Consider the following 12,414-nt stretch of genomic DNA (forward strand, 5'->3'; position numbering starts at 1 on the left):
ACAATATGGTTTTACACTCAGGCACTTTCCCCTCCCATTCCCCCCCCCCCCAACCCCCCCCCCCCCCCTTCCCCCCGCACAATGCTGTCATATATTTGGCAAACCTGGCACAACACCTCAACAATAAAAACACTATGGTGGTCTTAATTTAATGTACATAAAGAAAATAATTTTTATTCAAATAAAGTTTAGAATTCAGAATTAATAGTTTCACAATTTTAATTTGATTTTTAGATTGCACTATTCATCCCCTCTCCCTATTCCTTACTTCCTTCTACTTACCCATGGGACCTCGCTACTGCTATCCAACACTAAATCACTTCTCTAACCGAGATATATAATTATAAGTATATGGCAGTAACATAATTGCTTATTCCGATGATCAATGACTAAGCAATAATCTAGCTCCATAACCAGAGCATCCCTCATTAATAATTCTTAATTAATTTTTAACCTTCCCGAAAACGAGACCGCCCCTCCACCCTCCTTGTCTCCAGCAAGCCTTAAAACCCATTTGGTTGCTCAGCAACCATACTCATAGAGCTAGGTTAGCAGAATGTGTACCGCTTCTCTTGCCGTCCAGGATCGGAGATCTCCGCCAGACACTGTTAGGTTGCTAGGCAACCACATATACAAATGCGGCCTCTGCCGATTTGATCGAGAGATGCATTCTCCACTAGAACCCTGTGTCATGCTCGACACTCACGAGCCAGGCACAACAGACTTCTCCTGCGTCCGGAAAGCCGAGGCTATTTAGAATCAGTCACCCGCGCTAAGTCCGTGTATGTCAGGTTGCCTAGCAACCGCATACACATACCTCACGAGCCAGGCACAACAGACTTCTCCTGTGTCCGGAAAGCCGAGGCTAATGAGAATCAGTCACCCTCGCTAAGTCCGTGTATGTCAGGTTGCCTAGCAACCGCATACACATACCTGGCGTGAGCCTACGATTGGTCATCTCTCCTTCCGGCCGGGACCTGGGACCTCCCCCTCACCCCGAATAGGCTGATGCTTCCAGGGTTGCCAAGCAACCCTACATACATACAGCTTCCGCCTAAACACAGCAGGAGCTGAACCTGCAATTAGGAAATCACAGCCATTGGCTGACTAATTAATACCAGGGCTTTTAAACCCTGCATCACGCCAGGATAGCAGCAATGGAAGTGAGCAAGCCCGTGGACACGGGTGAAACGCGTTTTCCTACCTAATTCCTATCCAATATGCAGTAAGGACCTTGATTCCTACAATATGCAAGAAGGATTCTGAACCAGGCATGCAAAAAGGTTCTCACACGGGAGAATATCTTTATTATCCTCACCCTTGACTGACCCAGGGACCTGGGCAGTAATTGGTATCACCTTTCATACTAATATAATAATTTTTATTTTTATCAGTTATTATAACTAATTGATAGCATATAAGATGATAGCCCTAGTCTTGATACATACATGTTATACCTGATATAATATTATTCTTTTTGCTCGTCAGACAATATTTGATACATTGTATCTGAGACCTCACTTGATAGCACCCTTGGATATATTACCTATATATTTAAATGAAAGTGTTTTGGATGAAATCCTCACCCAGAAAAGGGCATTTTTGCTGGGTTTTCAGTGTGAATATATACCATAGATAATACTGATGTGCAAACTTATCTGCAATTTTACATGCACATTTTGTCTATAAATTGCCTGAATCTATGCACTATGTTACTTTCTTATTTCTTATAAAGAATTCAATACCTTTTCTATTTTCGTGGACTCTCATCCATGATTCCTGGGAGCAATCCCAGGTCTAACAGGACAGCAGATCCACACTTCTTCCTTAAATCTATTAAATAGGTGCACTCTCATTGGTGAGTGGAACTCCTCATTCATAGGTTACTACCATACCTCACCGCTAGAGCCCAATCTCGTCTGATCTTGGAAGCAAAACGGTGATGGGCTGGGTCAGTATTTGAGGGGTGACCCTCAAAGAATACCCAGTGTAGTAATCTGAGGTTGTTCCAAATCAAAACTCGAATACCAACAGCAGTATCACCACTACTTCTTCCTTCCCATCTCATACAATTTTCTTGATTCTATTCAGGCAAGAACATCGGTATATCACCAATTTTTGGTCTCCTTAACCATCATCTTCTTAGGCGAGACTCAATAGAACCTAATCTTTTCAGTTCTATCCTATCAAGTACCCATTGAGGGCTTAAGTGGCTAAGACTAGACGAGATAGTTTATTTGGTACACATAATCCCGGTGTAACTGATACATATTTTTGCATGACCTATTTTGGTCCCATTAAAACAAGCACAGCTTGTACTGGTATGGCATGAGAACAGGTGTATGGTTAATATATCTACACCCCCATGCCAGTCTATATTGGGATAGATCAAACCAGGACATAACCCCATTTTTTGACTTGTTCCTCCTACAAATGCAATATGAGTGGATACGGACAATATTTTAATTAAATATAATAAAAATTGTATGTTTTAACAAATTTCATAAATACATACTTAATAAGAGTGCACCCAAAAAAGAGCCTTCTTTACTCTTCGTTTGCTCTAGCCCTTTCCTGACTCTGGGTGCACCACCAGATAATAATAAGAGATTATCTCCGTACAAATGTATACTGGTCCTGATAAACACATGTAATTGTGCAATACTGGTGCGGAATCATCAACCTTCCTGGTAAACCAGTTCTGAGAAGACACAGGCCAAGAAGGCCTTAAAACCTTTCTAGCCATAGCTTTGATTCTGGGGTAATTAAACTAGCTTTGGTCAGGAGGAATTTCACACCTGAGTAGCCAGTGTGTCTCTGAGTTCTGTGGCTATAATGAAATGTTAGCAGATCAATCCAGCTTCAACCATATGACATGCAAAGACAGTTATCATACACTGGTACATTGATTATGACACCTCCCCATTCAAGATCAGCATTGGAGCAGTGGCATGTCAGGCCAGTACTATTCTTCCATTTGTCCGGATAAGACATTTACAACACACACAATATATCACTTACAGTACTTAATATAGTTTTTTATGGATACAGAGAGGAAAGGGATACAATATGCTTTCCTGAAGCCTTCTCTTCTGGAATTATCACAGCTTGGCTACCTTGACACATAGCAGAGTTCCTGCTGTGACGAGACTGTCAGAATGACCTTTTCACACAGGATTTATACATAACCTCACACAGGGCATTTGATCAATACAATATTATTTGCAATTATGCACATTATGGCATCAGAATGGCATCCAATCATGATACCTCCCCTTTATAAAATCAGCATGAGAGCATTTGTTACCTGATGCCGCAGTCTCTATGCTGTGCCCTGACAATTGTCAGTACCTTGCCTGGATAGACTGTTGTCGTCTCCCTGTTGAGATGGATCATTGCAGTTCCCATGTTGGGTCCAGCACTACGGGCATAGCCCATGAACTCCAGGACTTCTGTATTACCCCTAGGCTTAGCATCTCACATACCTCCCGCCATATTGCATGCAACACCCCCAATGTGTCTCTGTACTCTGACTGTCTCAGGGGTGTGTGGTGACCTGGATCTACCTGGTAGGTGCCTAGGTGCATTTCTCCTAGCCTCCCTGTGAAGCAGGTCTTGTAATAATAATAATAATAATAATAATAATAATTTTATTTATATAGCGCTCTTTCTCCAACAGGGCTCAGGGCGCTTTACAGACATCAAAAACAATGCACATGATACAGAGGATTTGAGTAATACAACAATAGACAAGCAACACAGACATAAAGAAAAACCTTAAGCCCACAGAAAGCATAACGCAGGATTGGTGCAGGCATTTTGGGTAATAACTTCCAAGGGTTGTGTATTCCACCCTCACAGGTACCAAGTGCAGCAGCCATCTTGGGCGCTCAGCGTAGGATTACCCAGGGTGGAATAGTCTACCCCTAGAAGAGATGACACAAAATGGGGGTGATTTCAGAGTCCTACAGTTTAGAGTAGGGTTCCAACAAAACCACAAGGTTCATGAATTTTTCATCCCATCCACAAGTGTACCATATGGGGCAGCCATGTTGGGCGCACTTTGAAGGTTACACTGTGGGAGGTGAGCCATACAAGGGCCAAGTTCATATATGGGAAAACTGATGCTTATGTAGTAGTATGATGTACCCTGCATGTAAGGCACAATGGAAAGGTGTGCAATCAGTGGAGGTAAACATTACAGGAAAAACACATGGTGGGGTGGCGAGCAATGAAGACAGAGAAAAAAAAAACACAATCGCAGGTAACTAGTGGCAGAAGTAGGAGTGGGATAACATTTTGATCAGATCTTAGTACGGGTGGGTAGGAGAATGTGGGGGGCATACTCAGACGCAATGGGGATGTCCCTGCTGATCCTGGTCCTGGTGCTCTTCCCCCACAGTTCCCTGTTCATCTTGATGGTTAGGCCCAGGGGCAGACTTGATGTTCTCAGCCCGAGAGGTGGTAAGCCTGGTCTTGGTGTTCTCATGTTTGAGGCGAGGAGAGGCAACATAAAGTTCCAGAGTTTTTAGGTTGTAATGCAGTCCATTTGTTATCTTATTAGTTTGTTTGACTTCTGTTTTCCTTCGGTTTAACACAGGTATAACACTGCTATTGATATTAGCAGCCACTTCATACACTAGCCACTGCAGCGTCCTAATAGGCCTGGCGTCCTATGCTATACTGGTTAAGTAAGTCTACAAACACATGCTCTTTGTGATTACAACCCCCTCCCCCACACAGCAACCCTCCACCAAAAGGTGTTAATAAACTACCAAATGTGAGATCACTAAACCCCAGTCAATCACAAAGTTTTTGCTGACTACAGATATTAATCCACTTAACAATTTACCAAATATATCTTTTAGCAAGAAACAAAGAGTGGTCAGCTCTCTGCTGTAGTTACCAAATATATCTTTTAGCAAGAAACAAACAGTGGTCAGCTCTCTGCTGTAGTTACCAAATATATCTTTTAGCAAGAAACAAACAGTGGTCAGGTCTCTGCTGTAGTTACCAAATATATCTTTTAGCAAGAAACAAACAGTGGTCAGCTCTCTGCTGTAGTTACCAAATATATCTTTTAGCAAGAAACAAACAGTGGTCAGCTCTCTGCTGTAGTTACCAAATATATCTTTTAGCAAGAAACAAACAGTGGTCAGCTCTCTGCTGTAGTTACCTGTTGGTGAAAGGAGAAACAGGAGTCAATTCCAAATATCATTTGAAGATGCAACCAATGAAAAACAGGTATAACACTGCTATTGATATTAGCTGCCACTTAATAACTAGCCACTTCATACATTAGCCACTGCAGCGTCCTAATAGGCCTGGCGTCCTATGCTATACTGTAGCGGTGCAAGGCATCAGACAGCTGACTCACTGCACCTCTGTCAGCTTCTCTCCATACTGGGCATCTGTCAGGGTACCCACTGACGCAGCCACAGCTGTCAGGTCTAACAGTGGATCTGGTTCCTGGTCCTCCTCTGGGAGGCTGCAAACTGCAAGCATGCAGGTGTCCCTGCTTTGGTAGGCCTTGAGCATATTGATGTGATATACTCTATGTCTCTTCCTGCCCTCATCTCTGGCAATTAGATAGTTCACATCATGTACACACTGGAGTACCGTGTACGGACCTTCCCATGCAGCTTGCAGTTTGTTCTACCTTCTTGGAATTAGTACCAGAACCTTCCGCCCACCTTCAAATTTGCGCTCCTGGGCATTCCGGTCATACCAGCATTTCTGCCTTGTTTGGGCAGCTTTAAAATGGCTTTGGGCCATCCCTATCCGATGTGGCAAAGTTTCCTTATACAGCATAAGGCTAACCACAATGAGTATGATAGAAATCATATCAAGTATTGTTCCAAAGACTTTGTTTCCCTCTCCCCCTGGTACTCATGATGCTGCAGGGTTAATTGTACTACAGGTGAGGGGAGTTTCCTCAGCACTACATACAGTGGGACATACAGCTATGTCACCTTCCCAAAACACCTTGTCTTGATCTCCTTCCTGAGCTGTCTGACCACTTCCCAGTGCCCCCCTTCAAAGGTAAGCTCCCTCTGTACAGAGTCAGTTCTCGGTTCTGCCTGGAAAGCCAAACTTTCCACAGCAGCCCAGGACACCTTCCCCAGCCTGATATTACCTCCCAGACTCACATCCTGTCTCCCAGCTCTCGTTGCTGTGATTGTTGCACTGAGAATCTCAGGAGAGGTGTCAGTTATCAATTCAGCTTTGAAAGACACATTCTCTGTTGAGCTCTCAGTGAGGGGGATGGACCCCTGCTAGATGCCTGTGTTTGTGTGCCTGCTTGAAGGGAGGGGGGTTAGATGGGAAGCTGCAGTGTTGGACTCATTCTCCCTGTGCTGGGAGCGAGTAATGACAACAGCTGCCCACACAGACCCTTCTTCCGATTCTCCCCTGGCAGCACCCCTAACTGGCATATTAGCAATATATACCGGACCCACTGGGTCACTCCTTTCACAAGGTACAACATTTTCCACAGTGGCACAAGACAATACATTATCAATATCAACCTGGTGGATCTTCACGTGGTACCTGGAAAATAACATGAGCATTTTCAACACTAAATGGGACCATTTGTGCTTTCCTACAAGTAGGCAACTGCTTAATATCTGGATCCCATGGTTCCTGGGAAGGAATGTGGTTATCTGAGCAAGTTGATAACATGGCATTTATCAAATCAGGCACATTACTATCATCCTTCACATGTTTACCCCTTTCTTAGTGGGCATCCAGGGGTACCTGAGGGGAAGCTAGGTTGGCAGGAATCCTAGCAACAGAACAGTCCTTATTGTCAGTCCCATACTCGGCCCGCATTCCACCCAGATCTGTTCCATTTGTGCAATCAGTGTCCCCTGGCCCCATGTCACCATTAGACATCAATGGAAAAACAGGGTTAACATCTAGCACAGTAACAGGAATGACATCACCAGCAGTACACCTACCACTATTAGGTGACGGTAACTCGTTCAAGTCTAAATTAGAGCTTCTGTTTATCTCCACATAGGGACAAGAATTAACAAAGATACCTGTCTCTGTCTCACCCTCCCCTATCTCTATAACCGTAACAGATGAAACATTATCACAGATCATCTCAGGAGCTTCACACAGAATCACAACATTGCAATGTTCAGCATTGTTACATACTACCTGAGGTGCATCATATGGTTCAACAGGGTTAGAGACAGCAGGGACAACATTTGTAGATACATGTGGAGTTAGTAAACATCCCAAGTCGGTAGTCCCAAACACATTTGTGTAAATAATGTCAGACAGTCTGACCTCTCTCTGACATAGTATCTTCAATGAGTATGTCTACTGCACAGTCAGCCTTCTCTAGCAACAAATCTTGAGCATCTGATGGGAGCATGCTGCTCACCTCCTCAGCTTCTCCCAGCAGTTTAAACTGGGCCTTGTGATGCAATGTCTCAGGAGCAGGTTCCACAACGCAATTGTAGCAGGAAGGGGTTCCTTTTCCTCTGAGGGCACCCCTGATGGCAGGACTACTGCTTCTTCCGCTGATAAAAGAAGCTTTCATAGTCATTGTCTTTCATCTGTGACACTGATTGTGCCAGAATGGAGTATCAAGCTTCCTCCGATTGTGTGCCTCTCTCCAAGCATCTGCAAAACATTCCTCCAGCTCATACAGCAGGTACCGAGGACTCATCTCGGGATATGGCCACAGAAGTGTGGATCGATACTGGCTGAAGGCATTGCACTCACTCTCCTCTACCCACAAGAGCTGCATGAGCATCTCACTGCAGGTATTGTCACTGCAGGCGAGACCCTGCAGTTGACATTCTTTAATAAGCTTTTCTGTACTCATCCTGGAAAACAGATCATCTGGTTCTGCAGCAGCATACCTACAATGCTCTACTGATGATGTCTCAGATGGGTGCAATGTAGCCTCACTGGCTACCTCACTTTTTGCCATATCCGTGGAACTGGCAGAGGTGTCAGACCTCTGTTGGGCATAGTAGTAACATAGTAACTAAGGTTGAAAAAATACAATTTGTCCATTGAGTTCAACCTATTTGTGGTCTCCTATGCAGGATTATTTTGGTCTATAATTTTGTCTGATGCTGATGTCAGCCGTTGTGTTTTATCCCTATTTTATAGTAACTATAGTGCGCGACTATACTGAAACATGGTGGGATGAATCTCACGATTGGACAGTCAATCTAGAGGGTTACACACTGTACAGGAGAGATAGACTAAATAAACAGAGTGGAGGGGTATGTCTTTACGTAAAGCAATTTCTGAATGTAAAAAGATAATTATCACGTGTTCAATCCTGCGCTATTCTGCTTAACCATGTGTGGAACATGTACCATAAAAGTGCATATATACAAACAAATAATCGTGCAACATAAATTGTGTACATGCAGAGCACCACATCCAAATAAAATGAAAAGTTACTGAGCTTTTATAAATGGAAATGGATCACACGCTTCGGTGAGCAGCTTCTTAGTACATGTAGGAGACAAGATCGTCCAAGAATCTCTGAAATCAGAAGAAAGTGCTTCCCTCTAATGGGTATGACCCTTGGCAGGGGGGATTAGCACAGAAAATAACTCATAGTGCAGTATTTTGTATAAAATCAAAGGGGTTTTAATACAAATCGCACTTACAACACATAGGAATAAAAATCACATGTAAAAACTCCTTTTCTGGCAGCAGCACTTGAACATTGTAAACATATCACCACAACTCCTGTTGATGTTCTCAGGATGGGGTTCGGCAACCACAGCTCCGGAATCTGTGGGAGCGTCTCCAAGGTGACAGTGCAGAATCGGTAAGTGTCCAAGCAGGCAGGAGTTACAGGAACCACACTTAACGCGTTTCGGACCTCGCTGGGTCCTTCATCAGAAGTGTGGTTACAGTCACAAAGTGAACCTTTTAAAGGGTTTGCTAATTACACAACTAGAAACAGCGGTGCGGGGATCTTCATTTCCTGTTCCCCGACTGGAAGTGATGTCATCCGCTTGAGAGCGTTGCGTTCCATGACTATTTTACCGGAAGCAGGAAATCCTTCTCTGCTGATGTCAGCGCTGCGTCCCACTGCGGGTCATAGAGTCACTTACGCCACGTTCCACTGCGGATCATAGCGTTCATACAGTCACTAGTAAGAATATTCATTCGGGTCCATGATTTACACATATAAATAATTGATGATGATAACATTTTTATCCAGAAAGATATTCCAATAGACCCTGCCAAAAATGTGAAATATATGGTGATACATACATTCAGAATTTCATAATTTTTCGATGCTATCCTTCACCATACCAACATCTATAAAGTGGCAGTGCTTGTTAAGAATGTGTGACAAAAAGTAAACCATTTCTATTAATTGAATTTAGAAGACATCCTAATTAAAAACATTATTCCAACCATCCCGACATCTATAAAGTGGCAGTGCTTATTACAGAATATACAGGAGAGAATAATTCATTTATATTAATTAAATTAAAAACCATCCTAATTCAAATTCATTATTCAAACCATTGGGAGTGAGAGTTTTTAATAAGAAAATCCACCGCATCTCTGCTTTAGATAGCCTTTTTTCCACATCCCTGGTTCTCAATTTTGGCAGAATTAATTCTATACCACAATTTTTTTTTAGATGGCATTCTTTTTTCTCATGATATTTTTTAAAATGTGCCGACACGGTGTGTGTGTCCAGACCTTTTCTAATGTTGTATATGTGTTCAGCCAGCCTAGTTTTCAGAGCTCTAGTGGTCCTGCCTACATAGTACAGGCCACAGCTACAACTGAACACATATACAACATTACGGGAATTACACGTGATGAATTGATTGATGGTGTAAGTCTTATCGTTAATGGTTAATTCCTTAATTTTACTGGTATCACTTTTAACTGTTCGACACATAAGGCAACATCCACACCGGTGGAAGCCCTTAGTTCGAACACTCTGGCGTGATTCTACATCTAAACTACTTCTCACAAGTTTGTCTTTTAGGGCCGGGGCCTTCCTATAAATAAAGGACGGTACTGTTGGAAGACTTTCAGAGAGAGCTTGATCTTGCAGTAAAAGCTTCCAATTTTTTCTAAAATTATTTTCAATGCTTTTAAAATTGGTACTGTACTGACTAATAAAAGCCCATTCATACTTATCATTTTTCTTATTCTCACAGTCTTTAATCTTTAGCAGATCATCTCTTTCTATGTTATTTATTCTTGTTCGATGATGCATAGCCCTTCTGTTTGAAACGTTCTGAGATCTCATTTAGCTGTACATCACAAATCTCTTTATCTGTACAATTGCGTTTAACTCTTGAGAACTGACTAAAAGGTATCCCCTCTAGCCAGTTATCATGGTGCAAACTTGATCTCTCAATGAAACTGTTAGTATCAGTGGGTTTTCTATAGTTTTTGGTTTTTATGCACCCTTGATCAACATAAATGCACAGGTCCAAGAAATGAATTTCCCTTTTGCTCTGAGAGAACGTGAGTTTTATCTCCATATTGTTCTCATTAAGTGAATTACAAAACATAGTTAATGATTCCTCATCGCCCTTCCACACAAACAGGATATCATCTATGTACCTCTGCCAGGACACCAGGTTCGCCACTAGACCGCCATCCGGCCATATTTGGCGGTCCTCCCAGTATGCCATAAATAAATTGGCGTAACTAGGGGCAAACCTGGTGCCCATGGCAGTGCCCACAACCTGTAAGTAGAAATCACCATCAAAAATAAAATAATTATTGACAAGTATAAACTCTATTCCTTCTAAAATAAATCTTTTTGTAGGTGGATTCAAATCACTTTTTTTCTAAGAAAAAAGAGACTGCTGTTAAACCCCTTTCCTTCTCAATAACGGTGTATAATGTGGTGACATCAGCACTACATAGAAAAAGGTCGGGTTCCCAATCCTGATCTTTAAGTTTTCTAAGTACATCCCCTGTGTCCTTCAAGTAAGCTTTTGTCAATATTACTAAAGGTTGTAGATAATAGTCAATTACTGCAGATAGGTTTGAAGTAATGCTATTACAACCCGAGATTATAGGGCGACCAGGTGGGTTATTACAATCCTTATGAACTTTTGGAAGGGTATATATAGTTGGAATAGTGGGGTTTTTTATCTTGATGAAATCTACTTCATTCTGTGTTAATACCCCATCATCCATAGCTTTTTGTACAAGTACTCCTAGTGCTTTCTCAATTTTCAAAGTAGGGTCACTTTTTAGTTTCTTATAAGTAATTCCATTATTGAGTTGTTTGTGAATGTCTTCCATATATTTACTTTTGTCCATGAGGACTACTCCCCCGCCTTTATCGGCGGGTTTTATTATAAGTTTGGGGTCCTCCTTTAAAGATTTAATAGCTTTAAATTCGTTTTTAGTAAGATTTAAGCTTCTATTTCGGCCCTTTTTATTTTTATTGGACAACATAGTATCAATTTCACTGCAGACGACTTTGTTAAAGCAGTCGACACAGCTTCCCCTACAATGGGTAGGATAAAAAGTGGACGGAGGTTTAAATTTAGACTTTTTATTAGTATCCATTGTACTTATGTTTGGTGCTTCTTTCTCCTTGTTCAGGAAGAAACATTTCACTGCCAGTTTCCTGACAAACTTCTGTACATCCACATAAATTTCAAAAGGGTTAGATTGATGAGAGGGAGCGAACTTGAGTCCCTTCTTGAGGACTCTCTCTTCATTAATATCTAGCACTCTTGAACTCAAATTGAAAATCTTAATTTCCTCACTGATTTTTTCCGTTTTATTTTCTATGTCGGGGGTATTAATCTTTCTTTTTTGTTTGTTGGGTATGGATTTTGTTCCCGCTCTTTTTTCCCTATATCTCTTTTTATTTTTACCATTTTTTACACTTTGGGTCTCCTTGGGGTTCTGGGGTCCCAGTTTAAACGGGGCGAATATGAGGTAGATGGATTTTCATCCTGCATATCTTGAAAGACTGAAAACCTATTCGTAGTATTATAGGAACTATAGTTCCTAGGTACCCTCTCGAAAGGGGCCTTCCGTGTATCCAATCTATAGGGGTCACCACTTTCCTGATTATATCTCTGTCTGTGGTTATAATTCCTATTTTTAAACTTTGGTGCTCGTCTATTATAAAATGGTTCAAATGATTCATTATGTTGATATGAATCATTTCTCCATTGTACATTATTTTGTGTCCTAAAGTTTCTTACATTATTCTTCCTCCAAGTTGGTGTATTATTTGGAGGTTTTTCGGGATTAATGGATACTTTTTCTATAGTTACTTCCCCTATATCTCTTAAATATTTTTTATGTTTTTTTGTCTCTCAATTCCTTAGTATTCTTGGTTATTTTCCTTAATAACTCTTTTTCAGCTGTTCTAAAATCTTCAAGTTCTTTAAAAGGGTTAATGAGGGTGTGTAATAGATT

General features: G+C 41.6%; 1 pseudogene; it reads left to right on the forward strand.

Moving 5' to 3' along the window:
* Positions 1-1,881: 1,881 nt before the first annotated feature.
* On the forward strand, positions 1,882-1,999 carry LOC134945674 (5S ribosomal RNA; annotated as a pseudogene).
* The last annotated feature ends 10,415 nt before the right edge of the window (positions 2,000-12,414 follow it).

Source organism: Pseudophryne corroboree, chromosome 1, assembly GCF_028390025.1.
Source record: "Pseudophryne corroboree isolate aPseCor3 chromosome 1, aPseCor3.hap2, whole genome shotgun sequence".
Lineage (NCBI taxonomy): Eukaryota > Metazoa > Chordata > Amphibia > Anura > Myobatrachidae > Pseudophryne > Pseudophryne corroboree.